Source organism: Colletes gigas, unplaced genomic scaffold, assembly GCF_013123115.1.
Source record: "Colletes gigas isolate AHSC1104 unplaced genomic scaffold, ASM1312311v1 Colletes_gigas_Sc00019, whole genome shotgun sequence".
NCBI lineage: Eukaryota > Metazoa > Arthropoda > Insecta > Hymenoptera > Colletidae > Colletes > Colletes gigas.
This window is the reverse complement of record NW_025106648.1, coordinates 2,674,731-2,698,333: the sequence shown is the minus strand read 5'-3', so window position 1 is coordinate 2,698,333 and position 23,603 is coordinate 2,674,731. Positions and strand designations below refer to the sequence as shown.

Here is a 23,603-nt window from a genome sequence, read left to right as displayed (position 1 = left end):
TACGACCAATCAATATTGTTTTATACCGCGAGTCATGAGACGAGCCGGCCCGATGCGATGGCTCGACCGTTCGATGCTCCGGCTCTTTCTCGTGCAACTGCCGATGCAATTGCTGCCCCTCGCCTGCGCCCCCCGGAAATTTCTTCGCCATTCCGGTCGGACCTTCTTTCCTGACCGCCCCCGTCCGTACTTTAGAATTTCAAGACTTCTCCAGTGGCCAGCCGGTAGCATCGTTTTGTTCGGGATTGCTCGATGGATGCCTCTCCATCGAGAGGTTTGGCTATCCGTACCACCGGTTCCTTCCCCCTATTATTCCCGGATTCCGCGTCTTCGTTTCGACTCCGATCCTCGTCTATTTTTCGTATTATCGGGATGCTCCTCACCCTCCGTTACTCTTTACGCCAACGATCGAATTACCGACTTCGTTATTGCATTACCGTTCGTTGCACTAGCTTGCGATTCTGATTGAACTGCGATGCTTACAGAGACCATTGGTACAGCATTCATTTCGAGGATATGATTTTATAATACTTTACGCGTCCTAGTTTAGCGTGCAAGTGCCAGTTGCGCAAACAAAATAGTATAGAAATTGTAAGAATCGTAACTGTTCAGGCAGTTAACACTCGCAGGGCGGTTTGTGGATAATACCTATTCTTCATTCATTCTTTTCCCCTATTTTCTACAACGTTAATGTTTCTGGTATTTATTATGCACTCTATGACTGTTTATATGTCATTGGTACTTCAAGAGCACTAAAACTCAAAAATATTCAGGACAAAATTAAGATCATTGTGTCTTCCAACAAATGGATAAAACAAATATTCTACATTATTATAGGCTAGAAGTCTAAATATATAAGTATTGCATATGGGTCTAAACAGACCCAGCAATCGCCATGCGAGTGTTAGATAGGATTGGTAACTTCCTTTCAGACAGGAACTCGTGTAAGCTTTACTCCGTTATAATTTACCTCAATCAAGTTGCGAATTAGTCGAGAAGGCACACTGCCAATTTAAAAACAATGAATACGTAACTTGGAACTCGTAAGGAAAATCCATCGCAATGTATTATAAGTTCCAACCACCGAGAGCGATTGCATTAAATGATAGTAAAGAGGGAAGCTCGTGAATGGTGAGTTTTCGTGCAAAGATTGGGAGCAACATTCGTCGCCGGATGGATGGAAGATATCGGACAGCTTTTCGATCGAGCGTGGTCGTTTGCGTTGCGGAGAATCTATTCAGAGATCTGTCCGCGAAGGCACGCTTTCCGCGAGCTGCAGAGGCGAAAGAAAACGCGACAGCCCCGCGGACCGGGCCGATAAACGCTACGACGTTGACATTGGGTTTTCTCCGTCGACGCGTCTCAACGCGAGCTGGTTGTCTTTGTACGACGATGACGAGAGGACGCGCAAGAACGGCGCACAATGTGCATCCGGTTGGCTCGCTCGACGATGAGGATACGTTTCGCTCGCTCGATGACGCTGATTCAGGATTACCCTCCCTCTTTAATTATCTTGCCTCTTCTCCTTCCCACGTCGGCCGTTCCAGCGTCGACGTCGCCAGGCGTCGTCGTCGTCTTTTGTCGTTCGTTCGCGGCAAAGGACAGAAAGTCCGGTACGCGAGGCGATAATAAATTATCTTCGACAGCACGCTTCTTGCGCAGGAACCGGAAATATCGCCGGACGATAGCGGCGATATCTCGCAAGAACCGTCGCGTTCTCCGCGGCGATATTCTTCTCAACATTTTTTACGAACACCTACATACACCACCAAACCCAAGTACGCGACAATTAAGGCTAGATTTACGGGCATTCGTTGCGCGTATTTTTATCGTGATCCGTTGCGTTGACATTTACGCTGAAACGAAGCTTTTCTTTTAATTGAATTCAATACAAATTGATAAGAAATAATATCTATGAGTTCTGTAACGTTAAGTTTGGAATTAAATTGGGGCGTTCCGCGAACCTAGTGTCAAGGGGGCATTTCCGGTTTTTAGGTCAACATTTAGATTTGGGCCATCGTTGAGATTGCTGCTACGAAAAATTATTAAATATACAGAGTCGAACTTTTACGTCTCGTTATTCCTCTCGTTGGATAAATATCGGTTTCCGAAGCTGTTTCTTCGTTATTAGTAATCCTTTGCGGATCTAAATATTTGTGTATTTCGTTCCAGTAAGCCCATGCGTAATTCAGCTATTTCCACTTACTTATTCTGATAAAGAAAACCTAATTCACGATGTATGCAATGCAAAACTACATACATATATGTTGTCGGCCACTCCTGAGAAAAATTTTAATGCGAGATTCTAGAGGCTAAAGTAAGACGAAAATCAAGAATATCAATTTGTTGATTGAGGCTTCGTTAAAAAGTTATTAAAAAATTAAATTAAAAAATTTCAAATCATTCTGGAAAAATTATTTTTACTTGCTAGGGTTGATTACAATCATTTTTGGTGAATAGACACACTTTCGAAATCCTACGCACTTTCGAGAAAAAAATTCGAGTAGATGGACAAATTTTATTAATAATTTTGTTAACTCATTAACAAAGCCTCAATCAACAAAATGGTATTTTTAATTTTCGTCTTATTTTGATCTCTGGAATCGCTCATTAAAATTTTCCCTAGGGGTAGCTGAACATCCTGTATAATTAGTCAACGCGTTTAAAATCGAAGAAGAACTCGTGGATAATATTACAGAAAAGTTGGAATGCTATTTATGAAAAAAATTCTAAAAAATAATTGATAGAATTCTACTATTAACTTGAACGATAATAGTAACACGACAATTTTTAATTTTATGCAAACATTTTGGTAAATTTATGACGTTTTTATTCCACGTTCGTTAAGTGTCTGGGGATTTATGGATGGGAGTATACGTTTCACTGGATTTAAAATGTTTCCCTTATTTTTCCTTGCGCTTTAAGGTTGGAGTATACTCCACTATACTTACATTTCTTTTTTACAAATATGGAATAATTATATTTAATCTTCCATCTAAACACTGTTGCTGATCTTCGTTTGAGCAAACAGTGTAATATAAACATGAATCGTATTGTATTTTAAATACTGATGAAATAATTATGAGATGTTAATATCGCATTGCAATATTACGAGAGAATAGACATAGCAGTAGTAAATAATATCTATGTTTGGCTAGATATCTAAGTATTAATAATTCAGTGAGTTGAATGTTTCGTTTTTCCAAAATAGTTTGATTGAAATTTAGAATTTAACTGTTACAAGTGTAGCTACTATCCGTGATAGAATAACAAATTAGAATGATTTCTAATAAAATGTCAATCTTGCAATATACAATTTTTTATTTTGTGATGTTTGATGTAAAAACATTTTACATGCCACAAATATGCAATAAATATGACAATTTGAGAGTTACGTTATTCATTCTAAAAATTTAAAAAGAATAATAATGACATCAAAATTATACGACAATTCATACATCGAAATGTAATGATTGTACAATATCGAGAAAACAATCATAATTGATATTAAAATTTTCCTTGTTAGGATCTTCAAAATCATTTGTTTATACTATTTTTTCATTTGTAATTGTATTATTTTACTGCTTTGGTAGCAAATTTTAAGTAATAGAAAGATCGTACCGATTTACATCTAATTCACAATGAAAGGCTGTTTGTAACAGTTAAATAAAGATAACTTATGGGGCAAGTCTCAATGGTTAATAAACACTCGTATTATACACCTGTAGAAATATACTAAAATTTCAAATAATGGTGTCTAGACTGTATCTGTACTCCTTTTGATACACAATTTCGCTCCCAAAAGATGTTCTGTATATTTTACTGCTCTGATTACACAAACAGATGGAATTTCAGTTCCATTAAATCGGGCCAGTAGATCGTAATTAATTTGTCGTTTTTGCGTACAAAATCGGGACAAATTCTCACAAGTATGTATTGTGTAAAATTTCATAGTTAAGGTATTTCAGAATATGAACGAAATATAAGAGAAAAAGTGAAGAAAAGTGTTATCAGTCTATCGAAAGAAGAGCAACATTTGATATGCAATGAATTCTACTTGAAGTTGCCCATGAAAAACGTTTGCCTTGAACGGAAAATTAATTTCGCCGAGAAACGAACACGTATGCAGCTTCTGTTCGTAGATGACGGATTTCACAATCAGTCGAACGATATAGACGGTGGACAAAGAGTCATCTTCACGTGTCCGACTCTGACTACTCGTAAGCCTGCGACCGCATCGCACACGCGTCACGTAATGTCGGTTACGTGAGTAAGTGACCGTCTATGTGTGAACGTACTTCTCCCTCGTACCGATGCAATTCTCCGCTCCCTTCCTCCTAAACACACCCTCGGTATCTACGTAAATAGGTTCTCCATCCACGGACGTAATCCTCGTACGACATTCATTATATCGTGATCTAAGCACTCTAGTTTACAATTTATTGCACGGGTTGCGTAAGTGAAAACCGTGACACGATTCGATCGCTTTGTTTTGCTTTTCATGTATGTTTCTCTATTATTTATTCAGAGCCAGTGGTTTACAAACCTTTTAGATAAGCACACCCCCCCGAAGAAAAGCAAATTTTTCACCTGATTCATTCATTTTTATGATTATTTTAATTAATAATTTATAATTATTTTAGATTTTATTTCCTAATACTAGTTTAACGCGTTCACTGCCAGACCAAGCCCCTCAAATTGTCTACGAAAACGAAACTGCATTTAAACAATTGGAAACTAAGGTATCTACAATTTGTTATGGAACTTATTTTCATAGTCTTGTTACAATTCAAAAGTCCTATCTTGATTTATTTTCTTTAACATTTAATCTTGGGAATTAATTTTTTTAGTTCCTTAGTGAAACATTTTGTTTTATCTAAATTCTTGATAAATTCATTTGTCTTGTCTGTATCAATTTTGATTGTAAATTTTAAGTAATACAAGAAAAATGTACTTTAATTTTTCTTAAAATTTGGTAATGTGTCGATGGAAGAAAACGTTCAATATCGATATTTCCCTGCGGTCTGCTTTTTTCCTAGGGAATCTGATCTGTTTTACAATGTTGTGTGTCAGGAGTAACAAGTAAATCTCACTTGTGTCGATAAAGTAGAGCAGGTAATCGACGCCACCTACTGGATCACTAACTGATTATAGATCAGTCTGTAATGTAATGTAACACGCTTCCTACAGTTGATTTGTTTTCTCACTACTTGTTATAAATAACACATATATAATTAAAATAATACATTTTGCAGTAAAACATTGCTAATACAAGATCACTAAAATAAAGAATGGAAATTCACAGCCCGTTTATATTTCCTATCAATGACAGATGGAATTTTATGAAGAGAACCTTTTAAAAGAAGTAATTTGTGAACCGTGCAAAAACTAACAATTAGCATTTTATAATGACATCGTCTCATAAAATTATCAAGTAAATATTACGTTTAAGAACTTTGAATCGTTTTCGTAAGATCCTAAATAATTCGGACGGAGATTTTGCTAAAATTGTCGGCTTTGTTTCTAATTTCGTGCGGCGCCAGCCTATCGCGTGCGGCGCCGCGGCGCGATTGTTCGTATTCTTTATCCGTGGTGTTTCAAAAGTCTCTATTGGCGGGTGGGAGGGACGGCGGGGACTACTCCGGGGGCCCAGTCGATTCTATGAGGGCCCAGACAGCGAAGATCCGGCCCCGTTTGCTGGCAATGGGCGTACAGTCACGCGGAAAATTCTCGTTCGCCATTCTCGACGGCCATTCAGCGTGCATTGGCTCGCCTTCGTTCTGCCGATTCGACGCACTTACACGCCTTCGCAGAGTCACCGTTCTGTTCCCGTTCCTCGACGATCGTGATGCAAACGCCCCCACCTAGCACGAGGTTCGCCGCGTTCTCCGGGGCCCACGGTCCCTTTTCGTTTCCGTTGTCGCCTCTTTGCGATCGCGCGGATACGCTGGCGCTGGTCCCGCGGGAAGTTGCCAAGGTTCACCGTTTATTACGTGATACGAAAACGAGCGAGCTAACGAGACGTCGATTCGGTAGCTAATTGGCAACTGGTATCCACCGATCGTGGAAACTGCTTTGTAACAGAGGTTATAAGAATCGTGACCTACTCTTGTGGCGTACTGATAGGAACTAGAACTCAATCACAATCGTGATTTACTGTCTGCGAGCCTGGCTCGTGATGTTTACGTTTGGGCCGACTTTCTGTTCGCGAGTCTGGCTCGTGATATTTATGTTTGGGCCAAAATCTTTGTCACAAGTCAGACTCGTGAAAGTACTGGAAGATGTTAAGTGTCCAACTAGCAGTTAAGGTACAAAATGTAGCAGTAATGTTGCTCTTAATACTAAAATAAATTGGTTCTATTTATCAATTATCATGATTATAAAACTTTGCAAGCAACATTGTTTTGTTTCGTAGCTTGAACTAACAGCCTGCTAGGGACGACGACTTGAAACATTAGGCGACTGCTTCGCAATTAATTATTGTTTCAAACGATTGGAAATTTGACGTTGAGCAATGAACATGTAATTAATTAGTCATCATCGTTTGACTAGTCTATAATTTCGCATGGATTCTGATCTTTCAATAAAATAGGCGGGACATTTCGAGTATGGCTTACTAAAGAGCTGAATAATTTATTGGTCAATGAAGTATCCATTAGCTAGAATATTACTCGGTCTACATGAGCCAAATCATGAAATATTGGGACAAGTTGCAACTAACATATCAACCAAAAAACAAGCGTCACGAATCGATAAGCAACGATCGAAGTCTGATACTAAAAATAATAAATTTGTTAAAATGTTGAAATGTTTAACACTATTTAAAACTGTATAGTGTGCTACAACTTTTGTATCTTAACAATATTAAAAATATAATCTGTTCCAAATAAATTTTCTTCCAAATTCATCTAAAAACTGTTTCGAGAATTTTTTCTAAATTACTACCATTTGCAAGCAGCGTTCTTCGATGAACGTTTCAAAGCATTGCAAAAATTCCGTTCCGATTTTGTTTCGAATTAGATTGCAATTGTTACACGCCGCGGAAAGCATCCCTTGGCTGTCGTCTCTCGAATGGGGCAGGAATTTCAGAAAACTATTAACCCTGTCGGCTCGTTGAACGATACGAAATAGGGGATGCGTCACAGGTATTCACTCGTCCCCACTGCTTTACGATACATTTCGCGTCGACGAACAATGGAGGTGTAAATCGATGTATTTCGATATCAGAAATTGCGATCGGGGCAAGGTCGTGCGGCATTTGACGAACCTTTATACTAGTATTCGGGGTCACTGTCATTTTCCGCGCTCGACATTGACAATCCTCCATTGATATTCGACCGACAACCGACACGAAACGTTCTTTCCTTCCTTTGCAATTACATTAAACACGCGTTTTATTTTCTCAAAACGTAATAATTGTTTTCCGCCTGATATTTACCATCTTTACCTATCAAAATTTTTCCTAGTATCTCTGATAATATTCAAGATAGAATCAAAGAAGCATTACTTGTATTTATCTTCTTTACGAGTCTGTAAAATTTAAACCAGCTTCGAATGTTTCTTGCAAGCTGAAATTATCTGAATTTTACGTGTTTTTTCAAGAATCATCGATGAACCAATATTTCCGGCATTTCGTCTAGGGCTCTTCGCGATCATTAACCGTTTGGTTCGTCGCAATAAAATCTGTGACGGTTTCTCCGTGGCTCGTATGCATAATCGACGCGAATCGCGCGCGCTGTGTCAACGGTGCTCGACGACGCGTAAAATCAGGGGTGGTAATTTGAAATTAACCGAATTAGTATGTTATGGCTTTGTAATTGCGTAACACCAGGCCAGTATTGCGCGCGAGCGCGCGAACTCGATGAAAGAAAGTGTTTGTGAAGTCGTTTGCGCGGCGTATTGTCACCGTTGGGAACGCGTGTGTTCGAAATTTACGCGGCCACTTCATTGCGGGCACCGCAATAAATTTAATTATTTCAGTAACCTCGTTTATCTTTCATTTTAATTTCCACAGCTGTTCTAGCGTTTGAATTTTTTAGCCGAACTCGTATTACACGCGCACAAACAATTGTCTGGTCAACAACGCATACATGACGCTGCTTTTATTATTTCCGATCATATTGTGGATACTTAAACGTTTCACGTTTCTTCCGAAACACTCAGGTTCACGATTTTTTACACCGTGCGTGTATTTTCATTCTCTGATAAAAACGTTTATTAGGTTCCTTTTACTCGGTGCTAATCATTGAAACGCTCTCTTGGCTTTTAATAGCTCTAATTTCGAGTGGCGTCGTTCTTTATTACCTGTACGATTTTTTAATATTGAACACTGGTCGATATCTTTTTGTAGTACAAACCAGTTCGAAATTATTTACTGTATAAATAATATAGTTTATTGTTATTGATTCAATACAGAATCGAAAGCTCAAATTTTGTGCAACGAATCCATTTATTTTCATAGAAAGTTCGCACCTGTAACTTTTTTAAATCGTGGATTATTTCAGCCAACGAATAAGAATTGTTTCGAAATAATTTATAAGATATCGATAAACTTATTATCGAGTTAAGGAGTTTGTACTAAACCTGGCAATAACAAAGGTTATCGAGCTTGTCAAAGACTCGCACGTCGATCTGCGAATCTCCAGGATAGAACTCTTAACGAGAGTTTGAGAAATGTTACATACGTCGAGGTCAATCGAGGGTGAAGCGTTTCATCTTAAGCAGATGTCGATGTGGGACACAAAGTTGTTACGCTAATCCTTCGATTCTAGAAACTTCCTGTGACTAATTGCAGGTTTCTGGAGAACTTCCATCATGGGTATTGCCAAGTGCAACCCGGTCTGTGAATTCTCGATAAAATGATCATTTTTGTTCCACGTATTGAACCGAGTTAAGTTACTCGATCAAAGTCTACCTTCAAGTTCTTACTAATTTTGGACTCAAAAGTATTATGTTTCCTTGACAAAATACCTGTAAAGTATACATCTTAGTAACGAGTTACGCGTTTACTAACTTTGAACTTTGTTACTACCCTATAAATAATTAAAAGATTTATTTCGATAAGGTAAGGACCGAATTACCCTAATTATGCGATAATTATTGTTACTACTGTAATCTGAAATGTTCCAGAAGTCGGTTGTATGTACGAGATATACAACGTAAAATATCAAAGAAAATAAATCTGAATGGGAGAAAGATAAATAGTACAAAAAATTTTAAATCGAATAGTTTCCAATTGCCAAAGAAAATGACTTTTGTAGCGAATTCCGGTATTTTGACGAACTACAAGAAATATATTAAGCGTGGTAGAAATCTGTCCAGGAGCGTATAAATTGCAGCGACTTTGCAGCTCGCGGAGCGAATTGTAAATCAACGAGCGAGAATCTGCAAAAATGAAACGGCAGCCCGGGGGATTTAATGTATTCGGTGTTTCGAGCTGAAGTAGGCAAACGAGCGCCCGATGTTCCGCGACCACCGACGCCTTCGACGCGTTCCGCGCAAACGAGAAACCGCGCGATAATTGAAGCACAAAGATCCCTCCGACACCTTGTCCTTTAATCAGAGACGCTCAAAAGAATCCCTGGCCCTTCACGAGGCGCGTTCAAATTCACAAAACCGATTCGTATTCCCGGGCGAGGAGAAAGAGGGGGACGCCCGCGCCGCCCCCGACACCCGAGATCCTCGGCGACACTGGCTTCTCAGCTGAGGCGCGGAACCGTTCCCGGTTCGCCTTTGATCTCGAACAATCGGCAAAGCGTCGATGATCGAGCTTCCTTCGAAGGCGTGGAATTCGGCGCCCGACGAGTGACCACTCGTGGAGTCGCGACAAGTGTCTTGGCCAAAGCAAAGGGAAACACTCTTTCCGCGTCGTTTGGTCGTTTCAGCAGGTGATCGCCGAGCGACGAGGGGGCACACCGGTGGTCCCGGGTTGCGGGAAAACCGAGCCACCGGGAAGACAGAGGAGGCCGGAGGAGGGTGAAACGGACGAGAGGAAAGAGAAAGGGAGAACACGGGGTGGAAAACAATTAAGGGAAGGCGAGGAGAGGGCCGCCTTGTATGATAATGCGCTGTAACCTCCGGCAGAGGAAAACGATACGCTGAAGGAGGAGGTGGAGACGACGACGGAGGTGGAGGAGCAGGTTGTCGAGGATGAGGCCGGATGAAGCGCGGAATGGAGGGGCAGCCGCGAGAACGGGGTTGGCGGAGGTCGTGGTTCTTACTTTGCATTCCTTTGTGTGTCCTCCTGAGCCCTCCATCCACCCTCCTACAACTCGGTCGTCCTCCTTCCTCTTCGAGCTTGAACTAACGCCCGAGGTTTTAATGCACTTGTCTACTCCACATACCGTTCATAAAGACATATATGCCGTCTGTTGAACGAGTGGGCAGGAGAACTGATTCTTGGAAAGAGAAGCGAGACAGAGGGACGGCACAAGGGTGCAAGGTGGGCGTGGGGAGGGGGGCACGAGGGGGGAAAGTGGAGAAAAGGGGAGACGCGGCTCGCGAAGAAGAGAGAGACGGTGCCCGGCAAAAGAAGAGCCGCGGAACAGAGAACGGGTGAGCGTAACGATATGAAATGCATTTTAAATTCTAAGCATTCGCTCGCGTCATGGAAAGACCTCGGCTCTTTGCTCGCATAATCCTGCTGGTGATGTACAAAAGTCAAAAAAGAACGGCTGAGAGCCGGGGAAGAATTAAAGTGCACTGGTCGAATCAGACCTTTGCCGGATGCCTCGCGGTCTAGGGGCAAGGAACTCTTGTCCAGCGTCGTCTTCAATGACTCCGGAAACTCGCGTCGGTTTCCGTACGTCGAACACTTCGATCATACGCGCCAAATATATACGTTTTTCCCCCCATACACGTTTCTCGATAACTAGAACGAGTAGAGGCCTTTATGTTGGATCGTCCCCTTAGTTCGTGCCGTTCAGCATTCTTAAATTGACGATAAAATTAACGTAATTTAGTAGAAAGCAAACGAAATTTGTTAGTTCAGAGGATTTCCGAAATTTTAAACATCAACGATTATAGATATTGTGTCAAAGCTCGAACTATATAAGTATAATAAAACCGATTCTTCCCTAAACCACTTAGTAACTGAAGGGTTATTAGTGGGTAAACAATTTGAAAATGTCTAAAGATGCTTTGAAACGACCATATTATGGTTTTGCCAATGGAAGAGGAGGGAGTTGTCAAACGAGAATGAGATTTTCATAAAATCCATGATATCTTTGAAATATTACTTTAAGCTTTAATACTAAACTCGACACGAACAGATGGGACGATCTGACTCTAGAAATGGGCCTTTTGAGGTATCTCGTACAGCCGTTTTGTTTCTAATTTATTTATTTACGAATCAGAATCCCCTTGTACACAAATAACACATATAAACAAAACTATAAAAAGATATTTATAAAAATCTTGTAAACTTCAGTGATCCTTCGTTAAAGTTCGTTAGCTCGGATCCATGACACGACCGTTTTTGAGGGAGATATACTATTCTGGGAATTGCTAATTGTTATCTGTGTTAGGCAAAAGTGAAAAACACTGATAATGAGTGGAATAGATAGAAATGTTCAACGTTTGCTTATTCTACAGATTCTAAATTCGTTCAGAAATCAAAGCACATACATATGTAACTTTTCCTTATAATTAATTTAGGTATAATTATTGTACTTTACTATTGTATTTTACTTTAAATTGTATTAATGAATCATGTTGATTCCTATTATAGGAGTTCCTAAATGACTAGCAGCTAGACGAAAAAATTTACGTTGGACTACTCCCAACACGTGTGATTGATCTTGATAATAAAGCGACCAAATCAGTAATGCATATTCCAATTTGGAACGCATTAAAGCACAATACCTATATTTTGCGAGCCTATTAATAACCAAGGGTTCTAAAGGCTGCACTACTTGCGTGTACAATGCGTTTCTTAAAAGAAACAAGTAGGAGTTGAACATCCACGACAGACAGCGCGGAACTTCAATGTCTGTCTGAACGTTTACGAGTATAACGCAAAAGGAACAGAGGAGACAAACGTATTGAAACATCCAGGCAACTGTAAACGACGAATTCCTTTGTACGCGTTAAGCATACTTCGTGTGCGTGTAATGCGATACATATTTCATCGAATATAAATACTGGCTCCCTCGTTTCTTCTCAGTCGTCGTGATCGATATGCATTCGAGCCATTCACGTTTTAAAAAGCAAGTAACGAATATCGCTGAAAGTCACCGTTTCGAATAATTTTGCTGATTAATTATAGTTCGACTTACCTTTTGTGTCCCGGTATCCGCGCATCAACCAGCTCTCTGCTACGGCGTCATTCGTCAATCTAGAAAACACGGAAACAGTGTTTCATCCTTCTGATACCAGTGGCACGAGTTTCGACATAGTTTACGTGATACTCATTTTTGATGTGTGTCTTATTCGACTCTAACCGAGCGTATCAAGTTTATCGAAAGTACGAACAAGACGAAAATAAAGTGCACAGAGCTCGTCGAGTTGAAAATTAAAAAGTTCGTTCTTCTCGTTTGCGACGTTAATTTTCTCAAAAAAAGAATGAATTCGTTTTTGTTACTATTAGTCTTGATTAAGAAATGAATGAAACATTTAATGATGCCCAAATTTTTATTTGGGGATATCTAACATTTTTACTTTAAATAAAAAAATATGCATTATATGAGTCAAACATTTTGGACACGAGAAATTGACAATTAACGTATAATGATTTGGTGTGCACTTCCTTGAACTTGATACGCTATCGTTTACACCATAATTTAGCAACAGATCGAGTGGTTCGTACACGTATCAAAAGCTCGTCGTAAACTAGCTTTTTATTTTCTCGCGTCGAGTTCGAAATCCGTTTAACGTTTAATGCCGCGCGAACAAGGTCAAGAGCAACGGCATCGAAATTTATAATAATTTTCGATTTTATCGCGGCGTATATTTCACCGGCGTACATAAATTAATTTCGACGCTTGAGCACGGTAGTTTTAATTAATTTCGAATAATTTCTATTAAATCTTGTCACCTTCGACGCGCCGGGTATTATGCAATCCGCGGGCAGCGTTCCGGCGTTCATTTCGTTAAAATCCGCAAATATTTATATAAAATAATAACAAAACGCTGAATGGACAGACGGGCGGGCAATGACGCGATAAATCGGGGCTGATTATCTGGCGTTAATTACCAATTAAACGCAACGTTTCGTTGCTCGTTTCGAGGATAACCGATACGCGCTCCGCGCCACTCGAACACTTATCCGGGAAGAAGAAGAAGGGACAAACCGAGCGAGTAGTTTTTTTCTTCTTTCTTTTTTTTTAAAAAGACCGTCTCACGTTCGACGGATACAATGGGAAGGTAGGGGTCGGACCGTGGATGTACGAACTGGTACACGTCGATTCAGAGGAGAGACGTCGCACACGAGAGAGAAAACCGGAGGAAATCCTTTTCATTCGCGGAAAAGAAAGCGGGCGCGAGATTCGCGCTTCATTCATGGCCAAGTCTATGGGGCGAAAAGAGACTTCTCCTTCGAAATGTAATTAGCATGTCTTCGCACAACGGGCCAGACAATGCTGTCGTTTAATTAGTATGCGTCTCCGTGCCGGGTACGTTCCTTTAAACCACCCACACCCTGCGTGATCCAGTGTCCCTCGTCCGCCCCCGCGCGTACACGACAAACACACGTGTCGGTACGCGCACACCCTCCACGAGAAATGCACCAACGAACCGTGCACGTGTGTGTGCGTTTATGTGTTGACGCATCCCGCGTTACTGCACGCCGCACGAGTGTCAATACGTGCATCCATGGACGGAGAGCGCGCGCGTGGTCGCGTCGCTCTTATTTGTTGTCGGGAGACTTTAAAGCGATTTACGCGCGATAAGCAATCAGAGAAAGCGAATGGCATCTTCTCGCTTCGGCTGGATTGTTTCAATTTTAATTTACGGACCACCCGCTTGGACTTGCCACGGTTTCCCACACGGAAGGTAATTCGTTTTAACAAAATGGAATCTGATCGACGCTTGTCACCAGTGTGAAACACTATACATTATAATATATTCAATAAACAATTTACTGAATCTTTTAACTGCTACGTCTGTGTTAAAAATTGAAGTAATTATTCCCCACTGCACGAAGACACCGCATTTCAACGAGATATTCCCAGTTTACTAATTTACATAACTTTTTTCGAGTTGAGAATTTAAATAATAATTCTGCAATGCATCAAGACACTTAAAAATATTATTAAAGAAAACTTTGTACCCGAGTATATAGAGTTACTTGAATTTTGTTCATATTTTTATTTACTTGTGGGAATATTTCATCACAGAGTTTTTTTTACTAAGGAGTGAACGATATTAATTTTCAATATGAATAGGATACGCGAATTTCCACGAGGCTACAAAAATAAATGTTAAGACAAATTTTAGATTATCTAATTTTCAATTGTCTAAAAACAACACTTTGACTTCGTACAAAAATTACGGGTATTGGCAAAGGTAAATGCTACCATTTAAATCTGACATCGTCATGTATTTTACAAACTATATTAATTCAGGCTTATTCCCACCTTTTAAGTATTATTTCCATTCTAAGATGGACGTTCTAGTCTATAGTTTCATTGTTTTGGTTTTTTTAGAGATTTGTTTCCAAAACAGTTTAAGTTTTGTATACATATTTATTTATGTTTTACAAATGTTCACAATTTGAAAATGTGAGAGGAATAGTAAAATTTACAAATTGGTGGTACTTTGAGTTTTGAATATCGATTTTCTTGACTTCTTTTCATGTTTAGCAAGTTAAAAAAACAATAAGGAAAATTCTTTTTTTAATAACTTTGGTTCACACCACTATCACAATCATACTAATCAAGAATCTTTTCGATTTCTTCATTTCAGATAAGCAGAATGATCGGAATCGTATCAGCCAGGACACTTTTTATAATTCAGTCAGGTTTGATTATTTTCACTTGAAAAAAATGTCGAAACTAAGAAATTTATACTTTTTTTTTGGAAAAGATCCCTAAAAAGACCAAAAAAATGATACTCTAGACTAGAATACCCTCTTAATAATGTAATATTTGTATTTAGGAAAATCAATTTTTAAAAACTGATATGCTTGATTAACATAGATCAGTTTCATTTAGAACTTAATTTCCACGTAAATGAGACCACCTAAATGCTTCTGCTGTTTACGAATATATGAAATTACTGTTCTATAGAACAATTCCGGGGATAGCAATATGTACATAGTCTTTTCCGCGAACTAATTTCTTGGAGGCTTCAAGGTTAGATAACCAGAAAATAGTGAAGATCGCTTGATAAAACTGATAACAAATTACCGGTAAATTACTAAGGAAATGACAGCGAATACATAATTGACTAATGAAAGTAAGAAATTTTATAATGAAATTGCATGTACACTTTTGGACGAACCAAACAGACAATTGCTTTTATCAAACAATTATTTTGACAATAATTCTTTGCTAAAACTAATTATATTTGCTCTAGTCTTATCAAGTGAATTAACTCTAATAATGCTTTCAATCATCTTTTCGAGGTTCTCTTCAGTCAACAATACAATACAATCGATCTCGAAATAAAATTTTTCATGAAATTTAACCATCATAATAAGATACTAAATTTCTATAACATTTTATAATATTTGCAAAGAGGTGGTCGAAATAACAAAATAAATTTTCTCGATACGACTTAAGTCGTGAGCCTACTCTTACAAAAATTATTAACACTGCAACTACCAAAGTGGTAAAAATGACCCATTCGTAATTTCTAATCAAAATTGTAAAAAATATACTAGACTGAATTTTTGAAAACTGTAATTTTCTAGAGAATAAATAAAGACTTATTTTCATTGCATTATACATTTCTTTACGTATCTATCGTTTTCATTTCTTTGGTACAAATAAACACACTATAATTGTCGGTAGTTCTAGTGTTAATGCAAGTACTAAGTATGTAAATAAAATTTAGCTTATGCATTATTATAATATAAACCAATGACGAATCAATATAGATGGGGGAAGATATTATCTATCAATGAGTATCCTATCCAATAAACGTCACGAAGCTCTTTATCCGCGTCGAACGTGACCCAACGACGCGCAAGTCCAGTTACAGAGATATTATTATTAACAGGGATCTTGACGTAAGCAGGCTTACGAGTCCACTCGGTCGCGTTATGGCGTCTTTTTTTTTCGTTAGATACGAAGGACGGGCACGTGTTCCCACGCTTCGAAGACTGCACTTTAATGTCAGACACTAGCGAACGCTTGATGCGTGACGTGACTCTGACGCATTAACGCGACACGTCGATTCGCAATTACCGTGCGAGAATCCGTTCGCATCCTCGAGACAATTGCAGGGGCTGACGAAGGACACCAATTGCTGGCGAGCCAACGACAGAAAGCTGCGCGACTTCCGGGACGTTAATATCTGGCGTTAGATCGAGCGGCGTGCACAATCATGCGTGACAAGCAGCGTCGTTATCAAAGGAAAACATAAAAGGCTCTTTAGACAGAGACGGAGACAAAAAGAGAGAGAGAGGGTAGCGAATATTAAGAAAAATATTCAATTCGTAATTTCAGTCCAAGCTTTTCGTTTCTATCTTTCTTTCGAATAGGCGCATTGTTCGAAACGTAAAACGAGCACGAGAGTTTCGCTTTTATTACCATCGTTCTTTCGAAATTAGTTTTGAAACGATTGTCGAGATAATTTAATGGCACTTCACGATATACGCGGGACCGATTAAAAACCGTTTTCAAATTCCTATCGCGTTCCACTCCAGAGTTCCATATAGAATGGCACGGTTCTATTACTATAGTTGCCGTTAATGCACTTTTAGGGCGCAGCGTTTGATCAAACGAATAATATTATTTTTCCATTGGATTTTCCCGGCTTACTTGCGCGATAAAGTAGTTCCCGTAACGTGGAACGGGTGCAATGTCACGGTGCAATCAAACTGGTTTAGACATCCTTCCTCGTAGATAAGACTACCCCTAACATCCTACGATTTATAGTTCTAGTTGGTCTGATAATCGAAAGCTTAAGAGGAAATAAAATGTTCTGCTCCTCGGAGAGGAAACAATCGTTTTTATTATTATTTTTATTTTCGAATTATTTCAATTAGAAAAGATGAAGATGTCGGCCTAGTTATCGAACACACTAAATTAAATAAAAGTCTACCTAATAACCATTTGTTTGCACCGTTTAGTCCGGACAAATAATTAAAGTTAACGTGTATCTAACATTCTAAGTTATATCGTAGACAATCAATCGTCGAAGTGAGATATTTACTGTATTACTTTGTAAAGCACAGCATGTTTTCTTAATACTAAGAAAAACTTTATTCGGTGTCTGATTACTGGAGCACAAAATGCACCTCTTAATGTCTTTAATTCAAACAAAGAAACACGAAGTCTACGAGGAGGAACATTTTTTTAATACACGGAAAGATAAACTATGCTTGATTCAGCTACGATATTTATATACTTTCCGGATTCTCGAGCAAGCAGAAGAGCTTTCCGCATCGGGAATAAAACTGAAATTTACCAGGAAATATTACGCGGTTCTTGGAACGCGATGTGTGCTTCTTGGGACTCAGAACGAATTCACGTAGCAATACAACAAAATGTTAAAATGCTTTCATAACTCGAAGAAACAAAAGCAAGGGAAACGAAGGCCCGTCGGTCCGTTTGCTAGAGTACACGCGTACTTGAAATCAAAATACATCTGGCAATATCCTGCAGCCGCTTTCACGCCGCGACAACTTCGAAAGCTGTTCTCAGCAGTCGCGAAAGAAGTTCCGCGGTCTCTCGTGCCAGTAATCCCGAACAATCGGCGAAGTATCGACGCCGGTGCATCTGAATTTCAACGGAGCGAGCCACGGTAATGACCAAGGCGGCAGAAAAATCCTCCGTGCGAATTGAAATGTAATTACCAGGGAAAACGAGTGTAATTTTGCGACGCAATCGGCCACGAAATCGCGTTACGTTCGAGGGACTCTCGAATGTAAACACGTTTTCGAGTAGGCATTAGCATAACACAGTTAGGAGCAAGGGATTCGAAACCCATTGGGTGAGAAAAGTTGTTCCTAGTGGCAGATCTGGAAGAGCTCGAAAAAATTTGAGAATCCCACGCCTAGAAATGACAAATAGAAGTACGAGTATTAAAGTTTTCAAGATTGTTTCGTATTTATTAACGAATAATAGACCTTTTTGGTTCGTGAGGAAGGGCTACAAGGGCTTGAGAATTCCTCCCTCCCCCATATCTGTCACTGATTGTCCCTACCTAATCGTCGGGTTACCCCACTGCGAGGGCGCCCTACACTGCGCAACCAAAACAACCTTATAAATACTGGGATTGATTAAATTAGCAAATACGACACGATACTTTCCGGCACATCGCTTTAATGCCATTTTAATTAATGAATGTAATTATTAGAACATCGTTATATTTTCATGAGTATATTATTTGAAACGTTTACGACTAATTTTTAGGGATGAATAGAGCTGGAACGAGACGTACGAAAACTTGGATTGAAACAAGAAATTATACGCTTCGATAAGGTTTTAGGGGACATAGAGATTGTCATTCTGTGCTCCTGTCAAAGCTTAGATTAAACTAAAGTGCATATAGAGTAAAAATTTAAATATAAGCAGGCTCACATTAGCAGGCGCTTACTATCATGAATATATTATATGTGTACATAAAAATAACTCGTGGATAATATAGAGTGAAATAAACATAAATAGATTATTCATGTCATGCTTTTGTTTTTATTACATATTATATATTATTTACTAATTATTATCGTATGTGTATATGAGATATTCATAATAATAAATACCTGCCAATGTAAGACTTTTCATATTTATATTTTTAATACATTTAATTCTAATTTATACTCTTACTTCGTGCTATATGCGATAAATTGAGATTGTGAAGAGGGCATATATCGCGATCGAAACGTAGGTTATTATTATTCGATATAATTATTTCTCCGCTTCTAACGTTGTTAAGCCCTGCATATCATCAAATTAAGTATTGTATTCATTGTTGATCACAACCTTTCTAACAAGGATTGACGCATTACGGTGGTTAGGCACGGTCATCCTGTGTTTCTGTCGAATTAAGTGTCATATTAAACGTTGATCAGTGGCTTTTGTGCAAAGATTGACGTACTCATTGCGGCTACGTACGGTCATTCTGTGTTTCTGTCGAATTAAGTGTCATATTAAGCGTTTGCCAGTGACGTTTTGTCCAAATATTGATGCACTCGCTGCATCTAGATACGATCATCCCGCGTTTCTGTCAATTTAAATATAAACTTAACTCGAAAAAATATATGCTTCTTTCTTTGTTGTAGGAAACAAGTATATATTTTCGAATTAACGAGAATTGATAAAGTATACGATGTTTCAATCAGTGAGAAATAACATCCTCTTAAGAAAATATTGAAAAGACAATTCCTTAAACTTTAGGTAGTCCTTTGTTTCACCGACGGTCTTTGGAAGAAAAATATAAATTTTATCCATAACTCGAAAGAGACCCAAAGAGCGCCTGGGGGTTAATTGTTCTTCTGATTAGGAACACTTAGTGTATTTATTCCCTGGTCATTCTAAAACCAAACGATTACGATTCAGAGACACCACGAAACATCAAGGACATAAATAACGCCATTTTAACTCAAAATACAGTAGTCCCTCGTTAACGTTCGCTACTTTTTCTGGAATTGCATCAATGAGGTAAAGGTTACGAGCCTGATCATTAAATGTTTATACATAGGAATAACAAAATTTCCTCGAAAACATAAAAAACGAAGTTCAAGAATAAGGAAGAGAAAATACACAAGAATGTTGAATGCACTAGAAAGATGCGATGAAATTAAAAATGCGCTGCAAAAGGATAGATTAATTCACTATTCTCAAGTTGTAAAAGAAGCTACACATCTACTTTAACTTCCGAACAAATTTAGAATCCGTAGAATAAACAAACATTGAACATTTTTCTTTATTTCATTCGCTCTCAGTGTTTTCTCAGTGATCGAGCTTAATAGAGGTAACGATCGACAATTCCATAGTACCTCCCTCGATAACGTTCGTGTCAGCGAACATTAACAAGGGATCACTGTACATTCGATCGCGAGGACATTTTCTCTCGCGGTTTTCGTTCCAAATTGAGTTCAAAAGTCGAAAAGTCCGCCGCGCGTATTGAAATTTAATTACGGGGGGAAACGAGCGCAATTTCAAGGGTTGCAGCGCGGTTGACCGAGACGTCGCGACGCAATCGGACACAAAATCGCCCGATCTGGGTCAATGCCGCGCGATTTAACGCGCGCCCGAGCCTTTCGGGGATCGAACGAATATTGAAATCGCGGGGACGCAACGAACTTTTGCATAATGAGTTCGCGGGTGGCGCGACCGCGACCGCGGCCCGCGCGTTGCACGTACGCGCGCGCACACACACAACCCCGGACGCATGAATATTTTCATTTGATTGCGTTAATTAAACTGGCTGCAAGCCGATGACCTTTGAAGTTCACCAGCACGCGACACGTGTACACCAATTACCGATATTATTAATTGCAACGAGTTCCCCATTTTCGGGCCGCGTTCGTCGTTCCGATGCTTTTTTCCCCGTGGCCGCGAGAAGATAATTGAAGATGCGCGGGAGGTTCGAGCCAGCCGGTAATAAAGCAATTTTTTTTTTTCCCGCCCCGAAATGAATACTATAATTTACTTACTCCGCCTTCCGTGCACCATTCGAATTAAGCTATTCGCTGAAAATTTTCTGTTTTTTAATCGACTTTGAAAATTTCGCTTCTACGCAACGGACGTTATTAAATGATAACAAATTGTGTTTCGAATCGAATTAAAACTAGGAAGCCCGATATTTATTCTATCATTTTCGTTTTTTTTTGCAATATTCGATGAGAACTGTCACGAAGACGATTGCTGGAGCAGTTAATTATTTTGTATAGTCGGGTGTTGTGTCCGGATATTTACTAGCTTGAACACCGTTAGTAGTAGCCATACATATTTACGAACGTTTCAGTTTTGGTATATGAGTTTTGTTTCTTATTTTCAATTGAGGTTGTTTTCCAATTGAAGTATTCTCATTAGGTAATCTTCCTTAATTCTGATTACTTCATAATCAGTCGCTGTCTCGATCAGGTCTTCTGGCAGTAAAATTTAAAAAATTCAAAAATTAGAGTTAACTGATTTGACTTGCGAATGACTTGTATCTAAATGATTTTTATCGATTGAAGAAAACTCCGCGATCTGTTGTTAATTGTCAAAGGAAGTTGGTGATTGCGGGGCAATCGATAAGGATGAGTTCCAATGCGTAACGCGCGTAAAATGATACGCAATCACGGTTTTTTTAAATGCGTTACAGTTTTTCAAAACATTTTAGCGTACGCAAATCGTTTCAACGTTACTCGCCATTTCTCTTTGGAGATTTTACGTGCCGCAATATTGAAACAACGAAAAAGTATCGTTTTAATCGGAAATCCTTTCAACTTTTTGCCCATTAAACTCGCGAAACTGGAAAAATGATCGTGTAACGCCAATATGGAACATTGTAAGAATTTCTATGGCTTCAGGTTTTATCTTTCTCGAACTGCGACGACGATAAAATCATTTCCCTTATAATTGATATTCTGCACGAAACCGGATATTTTCGTCGGCACACAGTAATTTTAATCAATTTCAATGCGCAGTTATCGCATTTCAATTCGCGGAACAATGTAACGCTCGTTAAGGGGAACTCTTACTTTGAAACTCCAAAAAAAGGGATTTCTGATAGTTTTACTCAAACGCTATTGATATTAGCTTTCTTTAAACTTTGCGCGTTCGTATTTACGCATTTTGAGGAATCGTATTTTTTTCATCTAGCATCAATTTAATACATAAATACGTTGTTCGAAGTGTATCGATGTAGAAACGTACACTGTTTTGGTTTATGTTCTTCATTATTTTTATTTAGCTTCTTTATTGAAAGCTAAAGCCGACAATTGCGCAACATGGACAAGAATAATTATAATCGAGACCACAAAGTGAAAAGAAAGACTTTTAAAAAACGTAACGACATTTTACAGAAGATATTGAAATATCTTTTTCAGCCGAAATGAAGAAGAATTTGTGTCGGAGATTTTAGAAACGCCATCTCAGAAAAATTATTTTCGAGAAAAATGGCGTTACAAAATTCACTACTAACATTCTATGATCGATGTAGAGTCCTTAATTCGTTAAAATTAATAATTAATTTTACTGTATATCCTTGCATATTCTATACATATTATTAATATACATTTACTTCTGAGTTATATTTTTATGAATGTTTTCAAGCTAAATTTAAAAATAGCATCTTATTTGCATCTCATCTTTTGTAGCAAACGAATGTTTTCTTTATGAGTAAAATATCTGTGAATTATGCAACGGCGATAAATAAATAAATACGAACTGGATACCAAAAACAAAACTAATTTCGTATCGAACCATTGATTGATTTTTATCTGTGTGCAACTATTTTACAATTCTCATAATTAACTTTGTTAATTTATCGATTTTCAATGTACTAAAATAGAAACGCGTTTGCAAGGTCCGAAACTGTGAGGAAACGGAAAGGAAAAGAACCGTCTCTATGATAAATTCTTTCGTCGCGGGGATACCGTTGCCGCTTACACCCAATTTTCGTCTCGCTTGCAAGCTCTCACACCATCGTTTCCTGTTTCTCCATGAGACCAGCCAACCAGCGACGCTGGGGTGAAGCTCTTACGGCACAATGAGTATGCAAATAGGCCGGCATTCGGCTACATTTGTTTCAACGAGCTTAGGAGCCCCGCGGTTCCTTCGCGGAGGGTCATAAAAGTCTACTACGTAGCCTCAAATCTTTCAAAAACAAGGGGAACTGCCTTTTACTCTCCTGTGCTTTCATTGCAACGATTTCATTTTCACGGCTACGCTGCGCGAATGGCGTTTGCGAAACACGATCGTCAATCTGGCGCTATTTGTTCAAAAGTATAGAAATTAGAGATGCTGAATCAATATATTAGTCTGCAAATTCCAACGTAGCATCGATCAGGATAACTTTACAATTAAGCGAGCAATTTTCATTTAAATAACTTTCTTTATCACTAAAACAAGAAATCGGGAAATCTCGACGTACTCTTCGTTATTTTGTTAAGATAGCGTCAAATTTTGTAATTCTTTATTGTTCTGTAAAAGTATTACAATTATTGCTATTTTTTTGTCTAATTTATTCGAGTTTTATATAAGTATTATATAAGTAGAAACAGTTAGTAATCAACAGACACATCAGTTAACACGTATACGATAAATTTTCAAATACTATTATCTCGAAAATGAAAAAATATTATTCTACCTACGCTCGAAGTTGAAACACTCGAACTTTCTGATCTAAAACTGGAATAAAACTATTAATAAACTAATGGATTGTTCTATCATTCAAGAAGACTACGCCATGGACTAGGCCGAATTACTTTTGAAAGTAAATATTTCTTGAGATACCAATAATCGTGCATTCATTTATTCACGAAGAAATTTTGTTATGAACTTAAT

At 38.6% G+C, this 23,603-nt stretch overlaps 1 long non-coding RNA gene across 1 annotated transcript in view; it reads right to left on the bottom strand.

Annotated features, from left to right (window-relative positions):
- LOC122400600 overlaps nucleotides 1–23,603 on the bottom strand; it is a 152,642-nt gene that overhangs the window by 116,067 nt on the left and 12,972 nt on the right. The window contains exon 2 of the long non-coding RNA XR_006259361.1: nucleotides 12,276–12,334. This is a non-coding gene — a long non-coding RNA (uncharacterized LOC122400600). The remainder of the gene's footprint in view (nucleotides 1–12,275; nucleotides 12,335–23,603) is intronic.